The sequence below is a fragment of the Tachysurus fulvidraco genome, chromosome 11, assembly GCF_022655615.1.
Source record: "Tachysurus fulvidraco isolate hzauxx_2018 chromosome 11, HZAU_PFXX_2.0, whole genome shotgun sequence".
NCBI lineage: Eukaryota > Metazoa > Chordata > Actinopteri > Siluriformes > Bagridae > Tachysurus > Tachysurus fulvidraco.
In genome coordinates this window covers 19949280-19969955 of record NC_062528.1, presented here as the reverse complement: position 1 = coordinate 19969955, position 20676 = coordinate 19949280, and the positions used below count along the sequence as shown (strand labels likewise).

Below are 20676 nucleotides of genomic sequence, written 5' to 3'. Positions count from 1 at the left end.
AGAGGTGTTATAAACGCATTTTTGGAACAAATTGTATTTATAACAGTCCCTCGTCATTGACAGAGCAGGAACGTCACACCCTGTTTTGTGCCACGTCACCCACATCAGAACAGGAAAATTTATGTTTACACCCAAGAAATTGTGCAAAGTGTTGAAATGATAGCAGTACATGAGAAAAAAAAATCGAACTCTGAGTTGGTTGAATGGAGGAAGGTGTAGAGATGAATTAAGCTGCATTGCTATGGTTACAGTTTGAGTGCAGGCTTCCGATCAACATGGTGTGTGTGTGTGTGTGTGTGTGTGTGTGTGTGTGTGTGTGTGTGTGTGTGTGTGTGTGTGTGTGTGTGTGTGTGTGTGTGTGTGTGTGTGTGTGTGTGGTCTGTGACCATGAGACAGTGAGAATGAGGAATGGACAGTTGGTCAGTGAATGTCTGTATGTGCGTGTTTTTATATCACTATTATGACCAAATGTCCCCAAAATTATAGGAATATCTAAAAAAAAATGTCAAAGCGCTATTTTTGCTTACGGAGGTTAGGTTTAGGGTTACATTCAGATTATTAAAATTTTGGGCATTAATCATTCTAGCACTGGAAGTTGCTTTCGAAGGATAGTAAGACAAACTGTGTGTTTGTGTAGGTGTGTGTGTGTGTGTGTGTGTGTGTGTGTGTGTGTGTGTGTGTGTGTGTGTGTGTGTGTGTGTGTGGACATCATGTAGCCTACAGATGGCACGTGACCCTAGAGTGCCAAGACTAAAGCCTTGAGATACACTTGTGATATTCTTGTGGTGATCAGGGTGTGTGTGTGTGTGTGTGTGTGTGTGTGTGTGTGTGTGTGTGTGTGTGTGTGTGTGTGTGTGGCTTGGACCCTATAAGTACACTAAGCTCAAAGTAAGACACACTGAGCTTCTGCTGGAACACAAAAACGCATGTTTGGTTTTAAAATGCAAGAGATTTAAATTCCTGTGCAAGACATGAAACACATAGAGAGGGTGCTGTTATAGGAAAGTAATCATGTAAAGTAATCAACCCTGAATTATCGATAAAGCACCTTACAGTATGAAGTGTTTTATTTCTCTTACACCTCAGCAGTTAGCTTCTGATCAGAGTTTTCCATTCGATAAATAATGAAAAATGCATGTTTTTTATCTATTTATATTTACATACATTTATATTTATATGTTATAGTATAACGTGTGTGTGTGTGTGTGTGTGTGTGTGTGTGTGTGTGTGTGTGTGTGTGTGTGTGTGTGTGTGGCTTCAAGCCTTTGCTATAAATATCCGAGCACGGCCATGACAAAGGTGTGTGCTTTAGAAGGAGAACATGTGTCATGGAATCTCAGCGATTCAGTTTTGTCCGGCTTTAATGTGTTTTTCTCTTTCATCCCTGCTCCTGTTACCTCATCATGTTTCATCACTTCCAAGCCATCAGTGTGCATGTGTGTGTGTGTGTGTGTGCGTGTGTGCGTGTGTGTGTGTGTGTGTGTGTGAGTGAGAGAGAGGGTGTATGTGATAAAATCAGTCTTGTTGATTACCAAATAACCAGTGAGTACACACAATGCGAGACAGGGACGTGGCTAAAACCGCCGCACAGCTTGTTCAATTTCCTGCTTCGCTCGTTTCAATAGATAAGGTAAATAAAGCGAAAATGTGTTCAAATAATAGCACACAAATTCGGCAATACTGTACGTCTCTGTTCTTGGGTTGAATGAAAGACATTTTTGGATCAATAACGACCCCCTCACCCTTCTTAAGGTGAGACTCTGTGCTGTCTCTATTTCTCTACATATCATCTCAGAATGAAGCTAGACATAAAATGGAATATAAACTCACACTTATCAACAAGCCTGTGTGTTTATTCGTATTGTTTCCTTGTAACACGACGAGTGCCGACTATGTAAAAGATCATAGAGTTTAACCCACAGGGAAGCTCAGCACCGCTGTCCGCTCTGCAAACGGAAATAAAAAGAAATATGTGGTGCTGCATAGATAAAGAATTTGAATATTCCTATTTCTCCAACAGGAAATATCTAATGCTAGCCTCCAGGTAAGGTTAAAAATAAAACAGTGGAAATAACAGACATTCAGAAGTCTTTATTCCTCTTTTACCGCAGCATTATTTACCAAAACTGTACCAAGTCCATGAAACAAGTTAGTTCCCGATCATATCGGCTGTAGACGGTCCATCACTTTCTATTCAAGATAAGAAGAAATAGAATGACGCAGTTTGCTTCCCTTCGTCAGATCATCAAACCGAAAGTTACAGTTATTTATGTACTTTATATAAAATCTGCATTAATAAATTTCTTCTCACAGAAATTAATAACTGTTGTGTTTTGCGAATATGTTTTATTGTAGTGTCTGATTTTGTTACTATAGAAAGAATAACATTATAAAGACCTCATAGATATTAAAGTCATTTGCAGCCAGTGAAATTCATACCAGAGTGACAATAATCTGAGGAACAGCACAATGCAGAGGAGTTATTGTGGATTAGGACTTATTTTTATATAATATTAGGACTTATTTTTATATATTTTATATAGTTTTCATATGAAATATTTGAACACTTTATAGTTCAGATTTAAAGATAAAGAACATCCAAGAAACAAGTTGTTCTTCAACATTACATCTCTCTCTCTCTCTCTCTCTCTCTCTCTCTCTCTCTCTCTCTCTCTCTATCTCTCTCTCTCTATCTCTCTCTCTCTCGTCTCTCGTCTCTCTAAAAAAAATGTACCTTTTCATTTTACCAAGAAACCAGAAAACATAAAAACAACATACCATAAAGAAAGCGAAACCTGTGCTGAGAAATATTTCGAAGCACCTTGACGGTTACAGAGCGCTGACCCCTGAGACTCCTTCTTTAAATCACAACCAATAATCAACAATTATTCGTTTTACTTTCTTAAACAACAAAAACACTTTTTGATCGTTTTCAAAACTGTATTTTAGTATTTTTTTTTACATTTTCAAACACAAATGTTTTTTTTATTTTTAATTCAGTTTAATATTAAGTTAATATTACATCATAAAAGTGAAAACAAACACTAAAATTTGCAGTTCAGTTTTTTTTTTTTCTTGAGTAGCTACACAGTCAATCCTCCATCCAACTCTAATTAGGAAGTCAAACCCAAAAACCCAGAAAATGGAACGTACCATCCAAGTCCCCCAAAAGACACACTTCTCTTTCTCCTCAGCATGCTGACTGTACCAGATGGGTCCAACTCCTACAGACACACACTTTTTCACACTCACGCTCAGTCTCGCGCCTCACCTGTACGCTCTGACGCACGAGTGTTCACTTCAGGAAGAGAGAGCTAGAGAAAGAAAGTGAAGGGAGAGCGAGTGTTTACGAGTTTCTGTTGTAGCAAGTCTTTGGCTTCTCTCTCTCTCTCTGTCTCTCTCTCTCTCTCTCTCTCTCTCTCTCTCTCTCTCTCTCTCTCTCTCTCTCTCTCTCTGTCTCTCTCTCTCTCTCTCACGCGACATTGCTTTCTGATGTTTTTCTCACTTTCACTCGATTTCACTGTCCGTCTGTGTCTGTTGATGCATTTTAAAATATTTAGCCAAGCAAAAAACGTGTACATCACAACAGCTTCAGTTCAATGCAAAAGTTTGTGCCCCCAATTCTTTCTGTGTCACTATAGCGTTCCTTAATGCTTATTACATGTCTTTAAAAAGTATATTTTTTAAAGACATGTAATAAGCATTAAGGAACGCTATAGTGACACTGATCATTTACAGCAGATAACAGAAAGACCACAAAACGTGCACAGACATAGATAATATCTTAATATACTACAACCAACACTGTGCCGTGTTTTATGATCATGTTGCCAAAACAAGCAAAAAATGGAGAATGCAAGGTAAAGGTCATTGGTCGGACAGTTACTGCACATGCTCAGTGTGCTGTTTGTTTAATCACCTGAGACTCATCTGAACAAAGTTTTTTGGGGGATTGATTAAATATTTCAATTATCTTATTAATAGTAATAATAACTATTATCTTTTTAATAGTTCCAAAATATAATACATTTCTCCAGATGTGTCAGAAAAACACTCGATGTTTGATATAACATACTGTATATAGTGACCGCTGTAAAGTAACAGGAAATGTATCTAAGAATTAGATAGTTTAGGCTTGTCTTGTTAAAATGCAAAATTTGTATGGGATTCCAGTGAAAGTGCATCAATCCATATTTCAAATGAGATTTCCTCAAGTCTTTGACGAATGCAAATGATTTGGTGAGAGGTCTAATTCCGTGGCACGTGGGGTCCATAGATTCTTCAGTTCACCATTCACAACTGAATTTATTATTGTCCTTTCATGACATGTCTGATGTAACGGGAATGCTTCTTTGTGGAAGCTTTGTCTGAAGCTCGGTGTGCAATTATTGTAGGCTCGTTTAGGTCACGTGACCATAAACGGACATCTACGTCTTTGTCTTCAAGAAGTGCTCTGTGTATGTTTGTGTCGATTGATAGTCTCGTCTGTCTAGATTAGCGAGACAGAAGACAAATATAAGACAGCAGACAGTTTAGAAAGCTACGCGGGACAAGTCAGTTTCTCTGCTTTCTTTGTTTAGCAGCGTGCTAACTTAGCGGGTTTAGGTGATTAGCGGGTTAGTTTATGGGTGATTTCCTTTTTCTTGTCCTCTCTCCAAACTTGGATTTCCTCGCTTTGCGATTTCTCCTGATCCGAACGAGGAATCATTATTGTTTACATGACTCTGAAGAACTCAATGTGGGTGATGATGAGCAGTATGTCAGAAAATTGCTTCCTGAGAGCAACAATCAGTGGCTTTCGTGCTGGTGAAGTCAATTTCACGAGCTGTCGCTAAGCTCATTCCACGCTCGCTTGGCTGTATTCTAACCCTTGGCATTTGGGAAGGCTCCTGTCTCTCATGGCACACAGATTGCCTGAAGATGGAAGCCATGTTTCCAGTGCTGAAACACTTCTTCATGAAACTCAGGGACTACCTTTGGTGGTCCCCTACATCAATCATATAGAGCGGTTTGTCTTTGCACCTTCTGTTCAGGTTGGTGCACCTTATCTTGCCCATTGTAGAGACATTTACACTCCAGAGCACATGATTGGACAGCAGGTTTCCTGCTGAGGCAGGGGTTGAGGCCTGGTGCAGCTTTACTTGCAGGGAATTAACCCTCTGTTTTTTGTGTTTTTTTTTTTCTTTTAATCAGCCGCTCTAGTGCTGGATGCCATGGTGCAGTCATAATCGAGATTCTGTCTGTATGCTTTCCCCGATAGCTCTGCTGGCGGGGGTCCTAGCCAGGGCATGCCATAAACCAAGTCTGTCTGAGTCTGGCTTGTGGACCTAATTTGCCTTCTGGACAGTTCTCCTTAGCGCCTCATCTCTCAGTCACAAGAGGTATTTCCCAGTCCCGCCCCAAAATTTGTAACCTCTTGGTCTGGCCCCTGAAGGGGACCAGCTCCTAAACTCTGGTCTCCCAATTGAGGTGTTAAATTTCTCCCAAAACCTTTCCCTTTCAGCTCTGGTGTAATTTAACACCGTCAGTTCTCTAACCTGTTAGTGCAATGCTAGAGGTCCTTTAGACATGCCTCTTTGAGGGGTTATCATCCTCTACATTGAGGTATTGAGGCAGCCATTTTGTGAGTCATATGCCTTTTCTCTGGTCTCTCCATTTCTGCATGGTGCTGCAGCTGAGGCTTTCCTGCAGTCCACATCTCCCCTCCTAATACCTCTTAGTGATCCTGGAGGGGCTGCTCTAAGCCCCCTTTGAGCCAATGGAGTCAGCCTATAAGGAGTTTCTGACCCTGGAATTGGCTCTGAAATTGGCTCTGCTGCCCTTCCGGAATAGTGTATTCTTCTGGCAAGGTCAAGGCTGCATTGCATCTCAGGGTGGGATAATTTTCTGAAAAGACTCATTACAGCCAGTGTTTCTGCAGACCTTCTGCCCTCTTCCTCACAAGTCGTTGGCATTGATGTTCCCATAGCATCAGCCCTGATGCATTCCACACTCTGGAAACATCCACTCACACTTCCTCCAGTTGCAGCTGGATTAATTTGACATTGATGCCCTGTTATGGTCTTACTGCTTCGTCACACAACCTCCCAGAGCCGATACATCACCATGATTGCACACAGAGCTACAGAAGTTAGCCATGATGCAGTGTCTCAAGTCCATTCTCAGGAAACTGGTTACATATGTAACCTGCTGTAGCTTTGTCTATACAGACATTTTGCTGTGATCTCAGACTTGTCTCCTCGCCTGTCTTCTCTTATCATTGGTCTCCCTTCCTAATTTATATTCATTACACTTTTGTAGCTCATTATTGTTTAGCTTTTCTGTGTTTTTCTGTTTCATAATTTCCTTGGTTTTGTATTTCTTATTTTATTATTTTCTGAAGGATTGAGCCTTCAGCTGTTTAACTATATTGTCATTATATATTATACCCTGCCTGTGCCTTGAATAAATGTAGACACAGATTATGATTGTGATTGTCATCGGATTTGCCTCGATAAACTACATGCTAAGTTTATATGTTGACGCATGCTATAGTACGAAACCTAGCATGTACTGTGCATTGAATGCTACCAGTGATGTGTATAGATCTTATAATGAGCGGTAGGCTAGACATTTTGGCTATTACCGATTCTCATCAGAACTACATGTCTTTGGTCCGTCTTTGCAAGAGGCTACAACATCACAACACGACGTGAGTGACTTGTCACTTGCTAGCACCATTAATTGATCTGCTGTATCTCCAGCAGAGATTGCAAATTGAAAGATTACCCAGTGAGTGCTGGAGGAATTCCAGCAGAGCGCAACTCGATCTGCCGAGAAGCAAAACAGAAACACGTTTCTTTCTACTGTGTTCAAAGAATTCAAACTCTTCATTTCCTTCCTTTAAAAGCGGAGGGCTCCTCTCTGATGTGCTGATATGCTTTTCCGATCAAAGCCGCCGTTGCGATTTGAATGGGAACACGTCCTTTGATTTTCTTCCACTCAGGCGCTCAGGACAGTTGAAGTGATCGGGACGGATAACGGATCACGGTCATCATTGTGGACATTGTGCACATGCTCTACATTTTGCTTCTGTTCCGTGTCTCATGGGATTCTTTTTGGACGTCAGAACAGCATGTTAATGAGATGAGGAGCTTCAGTTAAACTTTTAGCTTTTTAGTGTGGGTGTAAGAAATTGCACCCAAATTCCACTCCAAGGTACACATCTAAAAGAGCTCTTTCCTAAAAATGCTCAAGTATCATAAGGTAATACGTTTAGGACTCTAAACGTATAAACCTGATTCATTTATAAATGTGGGAACGGCGGCAGGACATCGAGGATCACCATGAACAAAGGGTCTACGTGACTGCGATTACCATTTAAAGTGACCATTTGGTTGATAACTGTAACAATACCAAGCCAAGGTCTGCGTGACCGCGGTGACCGCGATTACCATTTAAAGTGACCATTTGACTGATAACAATTGTAACAATAACAAGACAAGGTACACGTGACCGTGATTAACATTTAAAGACATCTGGCTAAATAACAAGGTGTGACCCAGCCATTTGGGAGACACTCAGATCTTACACTCAATACACCTTCAAAGTAGAATCTCATTTAAACTACAAAGAGGAAAACAGTATAAAATGCGTGAGCAGGATTTGCTCTGGGTTCTGACCGACTCCGACGAACCCAAAGTACGCCATTGTATTTTGTCACTGCTATGCTGGAATAAACTTCTTGTTCTTCATTAAGATCTTCAACATCATCGTCAACATCATCATCGTTTCTCTATATACATGCTTCCATTAGGGAACATTATTAGAAGACATGGGATTAGTTTCCATTGTTATGCTGATGACACACAGTTATATATCTCATCAAAACCAGATGAAATAGCCACAGTGTCCAAATTAACTCAGTGCCTTAGAGAGATAAAAGACTGGATGAGCTGCAACTTTCTATTGTTAAACTCCGATAAGACAGAAATACTACTCATAGGTCCAAAAACCAGTGCACATAAACTCTCACAACTTAACTCCCATTTAGAGGGATGTACTGTTACTAGTAGCTCGACAGTGAAAGACCTCGGTGTTATATTAGACAGTAACTTGTCTTTTAAAAATCATATCGCCCATACTACCAAAACAGCCTTCTTCCACCTTAGAAACATTGCCAAGCTGAGAAACATCCTGTCTGTATCTGATGCTGAGAAGCTAGTTCATGCCTTCATGACCTCTAGACTGGACTATTGTAATGCATTACTAGGTGGTTGTCCTGCATCTTTAATAAATAGGTTACAGTTAGTCCAAAATGCAGCTGCCAGAGTTCTCACTAGGACAAGAAAGTATGACCATATAACCCCAATTTTATCATCTCTACACTGGCTACCAGTTAAGTATAGAATTGAGTACAAACTGCTGCTACTTACATACAAGGCTCTTAATGGTTTAGCTCCCATGTATCTAACTAGTCTTCTAACACGTTACAATCCTTCACGCTCTCTGAGATCACAAAACTCAGGGCTTTTGGTAGTTCCCAGAATATCTAAGTCTACTAAAGGTGGTAGAGCATTTTCTTATTTAGCTCCCAAACTTTGGAATAGTCTTCCTGATAGTGTTCGGGGCGCAGACACACTTTCCCAGTTTAAATGTAGATTAAAAACTCATCTCTTTAGTCAGGCGTACACATAATACATCCCATAATATCATGCACCAGTACATCAGACCAGCACATTTTTATGAACAGCAGATATGTTAATCCCTTTCCACTGCTTCTCTCTTTGTACCCATCCCGAGGCATCCAGACACTGTACCAGCTCCCAACATCCTCTGTGGGACGAAGCCCTTGGACGTCCACTGAGCCGAGGCCGACTCTAAGAATCCTGAGACATCCCCAGTTAGACTCTGTGGTACTCAGGAGATCAGAAGTCCTTGAACCTCACACCAATACCACATTTAACTGACTGTATATTACAATCACACCCCCAGTGTCACCCATATGAGGATGGGTTCCCCCTTGAGTCCGGTTCCTCTCAAGGTTTCTTCCTTTACCAATTTAAGGGAGTTTTTCCTTGCCACTGCTGCCTGAGTCATCTCAGACTTGCTCATAGGGGAATAAATACATACACACTGTGAACTACATACATCTAATAATAATCTAGAATTTTTATTCTGTTAATTCTTATTTCTTGTATTATTCGTTATTTCCTTTATCATTAATTATGTTTACCTTCTGCTCTGTGTTTATGTTCTGTAAAGCTGCTTTGAGACAATGTCTATTGTAAAAAGCGCTATACAAATAAACTTGAATTGAATTGAATTGAATTGTCTTATTTTTACACAACGCATTTTTTATTTCTTACATTGGCGAGCCATTTTTTTTTTCTTACATGGGTGTGAAACCTTTTATGGCTCGCAGTCTTTTTGACAGCGATCCTTGATTGATTAAAGAGGATTAAATGTAATGTAGTTAATGTCACACCTATAAACACACACATTGAGGTACATTCTATCCAGATGAGTCAGACGGGTGATAATATATGCATCTAAAATGGAGCAGTGTTTACCAAAACCAACTTGTGTCCCATTTAATTCATTAATAAAGCTTTATTTGTGAAGTAAAAGCACACAACCATGTCAGATTCATCTGTAAACAGTCTGTACTTCACAAACTTCACAGTTATACCCCGGTGTTTAAAAGTTTCTCACGCTAACGTCCGATCACTTTAGTTAAAATCATTAAAATAATATGTATAAATATATGTAATATTATATATAATAAATATATGTAATATTTCATTCATTCTTTTTCTTTCCATTTTTCTTGGTTGTGGCTATTACTGGAAGAAGGTTGAGAAATTAGCTTTTGTCTATCCTTGTCTACTGATCCCAGCTCCTCCAGGAAAATTCCTAGACATCACCAGAGAAGCCACCTAGGAGATGGAAGCTCTCCTTTCTCCATCCAGTAAGTAGTTAACTCTTTGTACGCGAGGGGGAAAAAAACTGAAATCGCTCCTGATTTGTTGAGTCCATGTTGGACATTGAATGTCTTTATCATGTCTCACTCCACAGTGGTGGTTAATATGATGCCCATATAAAAAGTAGACACTCAGGGATTTATATGTTTTAAGCTCACGAGTGCTTATTCATAAGCTTCTAAAATTTGAAGGCGTTATCTTCAACCACTAAAATTCTGTGTAAGGTTATCCAACAGAGAGAAAAACACACGTCTCACACTAACTCATTTTATGTCAGACTTGCAGCTATGAAATAATCTGTATACATAATGAAAATGTTCCATTTCCATTTCGCCAGTCAAGTGGAACGCCAGTAAGAACAAGAATATAGTAGATGGACCACTTGAAGTCCATGCTGTGAAGCATTTCTCTATTCAAATAGCACCAACATTGCTTTCTTTTCTATATATATAGGGGGCATGTTGGCTTAGTGGTTAGCACGTTCGCCTCACACCTCCAGGGTTGGGGTTCGATTCCTGCCTCCGCCTTGTGTGTGTGGAGTTTGCATGTTCTCTCCGTGCCTCGGGGGTTTCCTCCGGGTACTCCGGTTTCCTCCCCCGGTCCAAAGACATGCATGGTAGGTTGATTGGCATCTCTGGAAAATTGTCCGTAGTGTGTGAGTGTGTGAGTGAATGAGAGTGTGTGTGTGCCCTGTGATGGGTTGGCACTCCATCCAGGCTGTATTCTGCCTTGATGCCCGATGACGCCTGAGATAGGCACAGGCTCCACGTGACCCGAGAAGTTCGGATAAGCGGTAGAAAATGAGTGAGTGAGAGAGTGAGAATGAAATTGTCCCAATTCGCCAGTATACTGGTACTTTTACAAATCAAGACAATTTTTAACTAGAACCGCTCCCAATCCTGAAATAAATCCAAGCACAAAATGCCAAGAAACGTCCAAAGTAATACAGAATATATATATATATATATATATATATATATATATATATATATATATATATATATATATATATATATATATTCAGTGAGGCAAAAAAGAACATCAACTGTGCAAGTTCTCCCACTTAAAAGATGAGAGAGGTAACATATATTATTATAATTTTTATTGTAATTTTCATCATATGTACACTTGTCTGATTTTTAAAGAATTTATTTGCAAATTATGGTGGAAAACAAGTATTTGGTCAATAACAAAAGTTCATCTCAATACTTTGTTATATAGCCTTTGTTGGCAATAACAGAGGTTTAAACGATTTCTGTAAGTCTCCACAAGGTTTGTAAAAACACTGTTGTTAGTAGTTCTGCCTATTCCTCCATGCAGATCTCCTCTAGAGCAGTGATGTTTTGGGGCTGTCGCTGGGCAACACGGATTTTCAACTCCCTCTAAAGATTTTCTATGGGGTTGAAATCTGAAGACTGGCTAGGCCACTCCAGGACCTTGAAATGCTTCTTACGAAGCCACTCCTTTGTTGCCCGGGCGGTGTGTTTGGGATCATTGTCATGCTGAAAGACCCAGCCACGTTTCATCTTCAATGCCCTTGCTGATGGAAGGGGGTTTTCAATTAAAATCTCACGATACGTGGCCCCATTCATTCTTTCCTTTACACGGATCAGTCGTCCTGGTCCCTTTGCAGAAAAACAGCTCCAAAGCATGATGTTTCCACCACCATGCTTCACAGTAGGTATGGTGTTCTTTGGATGCAACTCAGCAATCTTTCTCCTCCAAACACGACAAGTTGAGTTTTTACCAAAAAGATCTATATTGGTTTCATCTGACCATATGACATTCTCCAATTTCTCTTCTGAATCATCCAAATGCTCTCTAGCAAATTTCAGACGGGCCTGGACATGTACTTGCTTAAGCAGAGGGACACGTCTGGCACTGCAGGATTTGAGTCCCTGATGGCGTAGTGTGTTACTGATGCTTGCCTTTGTTACTTTGGTCCCAGCTCTCTGCAGGTCCTTCACTAGGTCCCCCGTGTGGTTCTTGGATTTTGGCTCATCGTTCTTGTGATCTTCCGTGGAGCCCCAGATCGAGGGAGATTATCAGTGGTCTTGTGATCGGTGGTCTTGTATGTCTTCCATTTTCTAATAATTGTTCCCACAGTTGATTTCTTCACACTAAGCTGCTTATCTATTGCAGATTCAGTCTTCCCAGTCTTCCTTTGACAGCTCTTTGGTCTTGGCCATAGTGGAGTTTGGAGTCTGACGGTTTGAGGTTGTGGACAGGTGTCTTTTATACTGATAATGAGTTCAAACAGGTTGGCACAGTGGTACTTAATACAGGTAACGAGTGGAGGACAGATGAGCCTCTTAAAGGAGAAGTTACAGGTATGTGAGAGCCAGAAATATTGCTTTTTTTTAGGTGACCAAATACTTATTTTACCGAGGAATTTACCAATCAATTCAATAAAAATCCTACAGTGTGATTTCCTGGATTCTTTCCCCCATTCTGTCTCTCAAGTGTAGCTATGATGAAAATTACAGGCCTCTTGCATCTTTTTAAGTGGGAGAACTTGCACAATTGGTGGCTGATTAAATACTTTTTTGCCCCACTGTACGTATAATATATATGACAAAGCATTGAGATCTTAAAAGATTGCTATAAAAGTATTCTAGCTGTATGTGTCTAACCAATGCCACTGATTTTCAAGAGCTCTTATAGACACTGACTCTCAAATTCCACAACTGAGAGTGTATTAAAATAAAAGCGCCTAAAACCTACCAGCACAAACTACTAAAATAACCTGAACTCATATGTTCTTCAGTCTCCAGTGAGATGAAGCTCCAAGAAGACCAGCATGTGGAACCGATATGAAAGTTCTTCATAGTTTTTCATAGTGGAAACTGGAGAGGGGACAACCTTGACAAAGACCGAGACCAAACCGTTTATAATGTTTATATATCCACAAATTTCGACAGCAAGGTTTTTTTTACGTCACATGTCGTAGTATGCTGTAACACCAGCGCCTGTTTCAGCCACCGTAGACTTCATTTCCCATCAGCCCTCACTCATGATTTTACTCTATTTGAATAAAAAGCCTGCACATGCATATTCAAACATGTATATGATATTTTATATCAGTAATAATATAATAAAACATGCATTATGCTGGTTTAAGGCTATTAGGTACAAAAATACCTGGGTCTTAATGGTAGCTGTAGTAAACTTTTCGGCCATAAAATGCACAGTTATAGAAAATAAATGATTTATAATCACACAATCAGGTGATAGATAAATACGAGGTCCCTTTCAAGTCTGGTTCCTCTCAAGGTTTCTTCCTCATATTGTCTTCAAGAGTTTTTCCTCTCAACCGTCAACAGGGACTTGCTAATAAGTTATAATTTTATACATTGATTTTATAAATTCATGTCATGAATTTATCCATTTCCGAAAAGCTCTTCTTTGATCATATTTGTTGTTAAGAATGAAAAAATAAACTGAATTTGCATTACAGAGCATTAATTTGACTTTGAAGACAAAACAGAAAGAGAGAGCAAGAGAGAGAGATTGAGAGAGATAGAGGAGGGTGGAAGAGCAAGGGGGAGAGAGATTAAAAAGAGAAGAGATAAATAGAGAGACACAGTGGGAAAGAGACCAAGACAGACAGACAGACAGACAGACAGACAGACAGACAGACAGACAGACAATGCTAGTCAGAGAAAGAGAGAGTGTTAAAGGGTGGAAGACAGACAGAATGACAGAGAGAACTGGCACAATGCCAGAGACTCAACCCTCTCAAGGTTAATCATAAAAGACAGATGAGGGGGAGGAAAGGAAGGAAAGAATGAAAATAGAAAAGCCAGGCAAGGACAAATGAAAACTGAACCAAACAGGTGATTATGAAAGTGTTTGAATTCATTCACCAATATCTACGATTTAATTTAGATTTTTTGTGGTGAGATTGTCAGTCCCCAGCCAGGCCACTAGAGGGCGGGATGTCAGGTGACCTCTTATGCACGTGTTTATTGTTTCAATTTGGGCGGTGCCACGCCCTTACCTTGTTTCTGCCTGTATCTTGTTAGTTTGTGAAGTTCTCTCACTCATTTTCTACCGCTTATCCGAACTACCTCGGGTCACGGGAGCCTGTGCCTATCTCAGGCGTCATCGGGCATCGAGGCAGGATACACCCTGGACGGAGTGCCAACCCATCACAGGGCACACACACACTCTCATTCACTCACTCACACACTCACACACTACAGACAATTTTCCAGAGATGCCAATCAACCTACCATGCATATCTTTGGACCAGGGGAGGAAAACGGAGTACCCGGAGGAAACCCCCGATGCACGGGGAGAACATGCAAACTCCACACACACAAACTGGAGGCGGGAATCGAACCCCCAACCCTGGAGGTGTGAGGCGAACGTGTTAACCACTAAGCCACCGTGCCCCCAGTTTGTGAAGATTATTATATATATTATAGAAATATATGTTTGTCCAGGTTCTATGTCATGTGCGCTCCATGTTCGTGTTGCTAGGATTGTTATGTTAGTCATGTGTGCTCTTTGTTCATGTCTGCCATGTCAGTTATATTAGTCGTGGTGTTGTGTATGTTATGTTTTATGTAGTTAGTCTATGTTTTTGTATAATAAAAGTATCCAAGCTCACTGGAATCTCACATTTGGGACTGGTACAGGATTTATACAGAGGCTTGTTCTTTTTCTACATGAGCAAAATATATCTTGCCTGTTTTCACAGTTTGTTGAATACTGTATGCCAATTTTGTCGTTTCTATGGAGGAGAGTGTAGAGACAAAATGAAGGGAGTGTAGAGAAAAAAATGAAGGGAGTGTAGAGACAAAATGAAGGGAGTGTAGAGACAAAAGGAAAGGAGTGTAGGGTCAAAACAAGGGGAGTGTAGGGACAAAACAAGGGGAGTGTAGGGACAAAATGAAGGGAGTGTAGAGACAAAAGGAGGGGAGTGTTGGGACAAAATGAAGGGAGTGTAGAGACAAAACAAGGGGAGTGTAGAGACAAAAGGAGGGGAGTGTTGGGACAAAACAAAGGGAGTTTAGAGACAAAACAAAGGGAGTGTAGAGACAAAACAAAGGGAGTGTAGAAACAAAACAAAGGGAGTGTAGAGACAAAAGGAGGGGAGTGTAGAGACAAAAGGATGGGAGTGTAGAGACAAAACAAAGGGAGTGTAGAGACAAAAGGATGGGAGTGTAGAGACAAAACAAAGGGAGTGTAGAGACAAAAGGAGGGGAGTGTAGAGACAAAAGGATGGGAGTGTAGAGACAAAACAAAGGGAGTGTTGGGACAAAAGGAGGGGAGTGTAGAGACAAAACAAAGGGAGTGTAGAGACAAAAGGAGGGGAGTGTAGAGACAAAACAAAGGGAGTGTTGGGACAAAAGGAGGGGAGTGTAGAGACAAAACAAAGGGAGTGTTGGGACAAAAGGAGGGGAGTGTAGAGACAAAACAAGCTGTAGGTCTCAAGCTGTAGTGTGGCGTCTGTTCCCTATCGTGCCGCTTCCTGTGGACAATCGTTCTTCTTCTTATCTAACACGGCATGAAGCAAGCCATGAGGGATTTCTGTCCAAGAGTCACCCAAAGAGTCACTTCTCTTTGAATGAACAACAAAAAAACGGGTGTTGTTTGGTTTTATAAGCCTTTCTGAAACTTTTGTAAATCCTTTCGTTTTGTTTGGGGTTCGCAAACATTTACACACAGCGTGACTAGAAGACGGATAAATGAGGTCCATTGAGACACGGAAGAGATAAGAAGCTGGAGATAAGAAACTCATCAGGAGACAAACACACAACAGGTGAACACTCTCAGGCAACAAAGCAATGACGAAAAAGAGACCAGAACAGAAACAAAGGCACAAATGTAAAGTAAACAAACACAGGATGTGAAACACAATGTACGTTAACAACAGGAAATAATGAAGTAATTCAAATAGAAGATTTTAACATTGTTTACTGGAAGTAATTTGCGCTAACGGGAACAACAACAAGGCAGGTTTATACCGATGACTCTTTAACACACAAAGACGAGGACGCTGGAGAAATTCAGAAATTTATCACAATCACAATACACAAGGATGTTTGGCCATTTCGTCACTCACTCACTCACTCACTCAGCTGGTTACCACGGCAACAGAGCTTGCCCTGAATACAGTGGCCTCCTATTAACAGAACTATACAACAATTATGACTTTCTATCTCAAAGTAAATATATTTTATTAAAATTATGACTATTACTAATATAGAAAGTTGACTCAAAAAAAATGTCTTCATGCCTCTGATGAAAAGAACGATAAAGTAACGATAATCTCACGAGTGAACAGATACCTTGTGAAAGTTTTCCTAACCATATTATGATATTCTGAAAAGTCGCATCGATGCATAATTAAGTAATCGGTCTCAATCTTCTAAGAGTCTGGTCAAAAAAATAGAATTTTTATAAAAGAATTATAAAAAATCTAATTCTAATAAAATTATAAAATTGGATTTAATTATTATTTTTAAAAAATATTATTATTATTAGGAGAAAAGTGAAAAAGAGACAAAGAGGAGAAAGACGAACAGGACAAGATACACGGGGCTGAGGAAGAGACAGAGAGAGGAAGGAAGAGACAGAAAGAAATACAGAAAGAGTATGAGAAAGAGAAAGAGAAAGAGAAAGAGACAGAGTGAGAGATACAGGGCAAAGAAGGCGAGAGAGAGAGAGAGAGAGAGAGAGAGAGAGAGAGACAGAGACAGAGAGACAGAGAGACAGAGAGAGATATATATACAGAGAGGAGAAAGAGATGAATAGACTGAAAGAGAGGAGGGAAAGACAGAATGAAGGATGAGAAGAAAAGACAGAGCATCAGATTAAGGCAGAGAGAGAGAGAGAGAGAGAGAGAGAGAGAGAGAGAGAGAGAGAGAGAGAGAGAGAGAGAATGAAGGATGAGGGATGAGAAGAAAAGACAGAGCATCAGATTAAGGGAGAGAGAGAGAGAGAGAGAGAGAGAGAGAGAGAGAGAGAGAGAGAGAGAGTGAGAGAGAGAGAGAGAGAGAGAGAGAGAGAGAGAGAGAGGAGGGAAAGACAGAATGAAGGATGAGAAGAAAAGACAGAGCATAATATTAAGGGAGAGAGAGAGAGAGAGGGAGAGACAGGAAGATACAGAGAAGAGAAAGAGATGGATAGACTGAAAGAGAGGAGGGGAAGACAGAATGAAGGATGAGAAGAAAAGACAGAGCATCAGATTAAGGCAGAGCGAGAGAGAGAGAGAGAGAGAGAGAGAGCGAGAGAGAGAGAGAGAGAGAGAGAGAGAGAGAGAGGGAGAGAGAGAGAGAGAGACTCAGCTCTAATGTCATGGCTCACAAACTTTAGCTGCATCTCTGCACGATAACACTGATGAAACGCTCATAGCAACATGTTGCTGCCCTGTTTTTATCCTTTCCTCTTCTCCGCTTCTCTTCACTCATACATACACTTCTCCTGCCATCTTTCCCTTCTTCTTCCCTCCATTCATCTGCCTTTTCATTTGTTTTTGTTTTCTCTCCATTCGTGGCTCATTAGTTCCTCTGTTGGATGGAGACTGTACAGAAATCAGGATGAAGCTCACACCTTCTTCTTCTTCCTTGTTGTTTATTATTCTCTTTGTTTATCCTTTTCTCTCCTTTTTTTATGTCATCTGCTCCACTGTTACCTTCTTCTTCTTTCATAATTTTCTCTTCTTCACACTTTCTCATCCTCGCTTTCTAAATTCTTCACTTCCTGCCTCCATTTCTTCGTTGTTCTTTTTTCCTCCTTTACCTTTTTTTCTCCCTCAGTCTTTTTTTCTTTCTCACTTACTTTGTCATCCCTCATTTTTTCCATCTTTTTTTCACGTTCCAAGTCTTTCATAGTTTCTATATTCTTTCTTAATTTTCTTCTACTTTCTTTATTCTTTTCCTCTTTCCTGATTTTCCTCCTCCTTATTCCTCATTTCCTCTCTCTCCCTCATTCTTCTTACCTTTCTGTCTCTCCATCCACATTTACTTGCCTAATTTATCCATCCGTTTATTGTTTTTCACCTCTCTATTCATCTCCCTTTGCTTGTGCTTGCCTTCTCTATGTGCTTTCTGTGTCTCATTTGTCATCTTTGCTGTCTCATCTTCTCTCTCTCTCTCTCTCTCTCTCTCTCTCTCTCTCTCTCTCTCTCTCACACACACACACACACACACACACACACACACACACACACACACACACACACACACACACACACACACACACACACAAACAACAGTCACGACACCCACCAAACTACCCACTCTCTTCTTATACACACACTAACACAAATGCAACAACAAACCAAATTACCCACTCACACACACACACACACACACACACACACACACACACACACACACACACACACACACACACACACACACACACACACACACACACATATCCAAGAGTCACAACACCCACCAAACTACCCACTCTTCCCTTGCACACACACATCCAACAGTTAACACAATCCAAACAACCCACTCTCTCTCTCTCTCTCTCTCTCTCTCTCTCTCTCTCTCTCTCTCACACACACACACACACACACACACACACACACACACACACGCATGCGCACACACACACACACAGAAAGTGTGAAGAAGAGAAAATTATGAAAGAAGAAGGTAACAGTGGAGCAGATGACAGATAAAAAAAAAGAAGGAGAGAAAAGGATAAACAAAGAGAATTCACAACACCCACCAAACTACCCAATCTCCCCTTATACACACACACACGCACAATCAGTAGCCATATGTGCAACACCCACACACTCATTCTGTACAGTATTTCTCCTCTGCATGTGCAGTTCTTTCCACTCACATGTTTAAATATGATCATTTGAACAATTGCTCCCAAATGAGTTGAGTTGAGTTCAGACAGTAGACTTGTGTTGTATAATCCAGTAAATAAACACTGTTCTCTCTTCACATGCTCACAAGTAACTGTGTAAACATCTCATTAGGCACAAAAAGCTTTTCATGTGCAAAATTCTGTCTTTTCTAATGCTGAGCTTCAACACAGCCTTATGCTTCATTATACACTCACCAAACACACACACACACACACACACACACACACACACACACACACACACACACACACACAGACACACAGACACACACACACACTACATATTCACTCACATTAACACTGATTAATTCAGCAGAATTACAAAGTGTTATATCAAGTAAACATTGTCTCTCCATCTTTTTTATCTTCACTCCTTTATTCTTTACTACTTTATCCTTCAGGCACCTTCTGTCATAATGATCTCTTCTTAACTTTCATCACTTTTTTTCTTCCCCATTCATCTTTCATTTCATCTTCCTGCCTTCAATTTTCCCTCCTTTTTCTTTGCCTCTTTCTCTCAGAGTCTCCTTTTCTTTCTTCCACTTACCTTTTGGCCCTTATTTTTACATCCTTTCTTGCCTTTTTTTAATAGTGAAAGGAGCAAAAGGCGCCACTCTCTCCTTCCTCTCACACACACACACACACACACACACACACACACACACACACACACACACACACACACACACACACACACACACACACACAGACAAATCCAGTATAAATCCAGTAACACCCACCGAACAACCCACTCTCTCCTGTGTCATGAGTTCCAATCCCAGGTCCAACAAGCTGCTACTGCTGGGCCCTTGTGCAAGGCCCTTAACCTTCAATTGCTCAGTTGTATAAATTTAAATACAATGTAAGTCACTCTGGATAAATGTGTCTGCTAAATGAGAGAGAGAGAGAGAGAGAGAGAGAGAGAGAGAGAGAGAGAGAGAGAGAGAGAGAGAGAGAGAGAGAGAGAGAGAGAGAGAGAGAGACTTCATCACATTTCCTAATAAAACCATTCAGGAGCTTTTACTACAAGTTGGTTAATGAGACTAAAATGAAGATGTAAAATTTCAGCTAAAATTGCAATTATATGTGTTGTGATATTATGACATTACATTTATTATTATATAATTTTATTGCATCTATTCTGTACACCAAAGGAACGTACAAGACAGTACAAGACAGTGAGAGCAGCTCTGCTGTGTGGGTTAGAGACTGTAGCAGTGAGGAAAAGACATGAGGCAGAGATGGAGGTAGCAGAGATGAGGATGTTGAGGTTCTCTTTAGGAGTGATGAGGATGGACAGGATTAGGAACGAGCACATCAGAGGGACAGCTCAGGTTGGCTCTTTTGGGGACAAGGTCAGAGAGACTAGATTAGGAGGGAGATGGTTATATTGGTAGAAGGATGTTGGAGATGGAGCTGCCAGGTAAGAGGTTAAGATGAGGGCCATAGAGGAGATATGTGGATGTGTTAAATGTTGTTCATTTAGTGCGAGAGTTTAAGATGCAGAGGATACACAAAATGGGAAAAGTCGAAAGTATAAGATTGTAAATATTCTGCTCAGATTGTCTCTATGTTTCAATCAGGTTTCTGCATGAAATGTGCCACTGTTCTGTTGTGATTGTGTATCTGTGTATTGTGTTGTGAAAGCAGTGTGTTAGCGTTTGAGGTGATGGAGTGTGAACTGCAAAGGATGTTGTGTGAAAGCAATGAAAAAACAAGTCCCCTGCATAACGAGCTGATCTCCCCTTCAGCCACAGCACGCAACCTTGTGATAACCATGGACAATTAACTATCCTTTTCCTTGCATGTTGCTAATGTGACATGCTCCTGTCGGTTCCTTCTCTACAACGTTAGAGACATGTCGGCC

General features: G+C 40.5%; 1 protein-coding gene across 2 annotated transcripts in view; it reads right to left on the bottom strand.

Annotated features, from left to right (window-relative positions):
* The window catches only part of rap1gap2a (RAP1 GTPase activating protein 2a), a 125555-nt gene that overhangs the window by 96149 nt on the left and 8730 nt on the right, over positions 1–20676 (bottom strand). Inside the window, exon 1 of one of the 2 annotated variants that reach the window (XM_047820494.1) lies at positions 3154–3168. The exons of the other annotated variant lie outside the window; for it this stretch is intronic. The gene's annotated coding sequence lies outside the window, so the exon portion shown is untranslated. Of the gene's footprint in view, positions 1–3153; positions 3169–20676 lie in introns of those variants that run through there. 2 annotated transcript variants of the gene reach the window in all.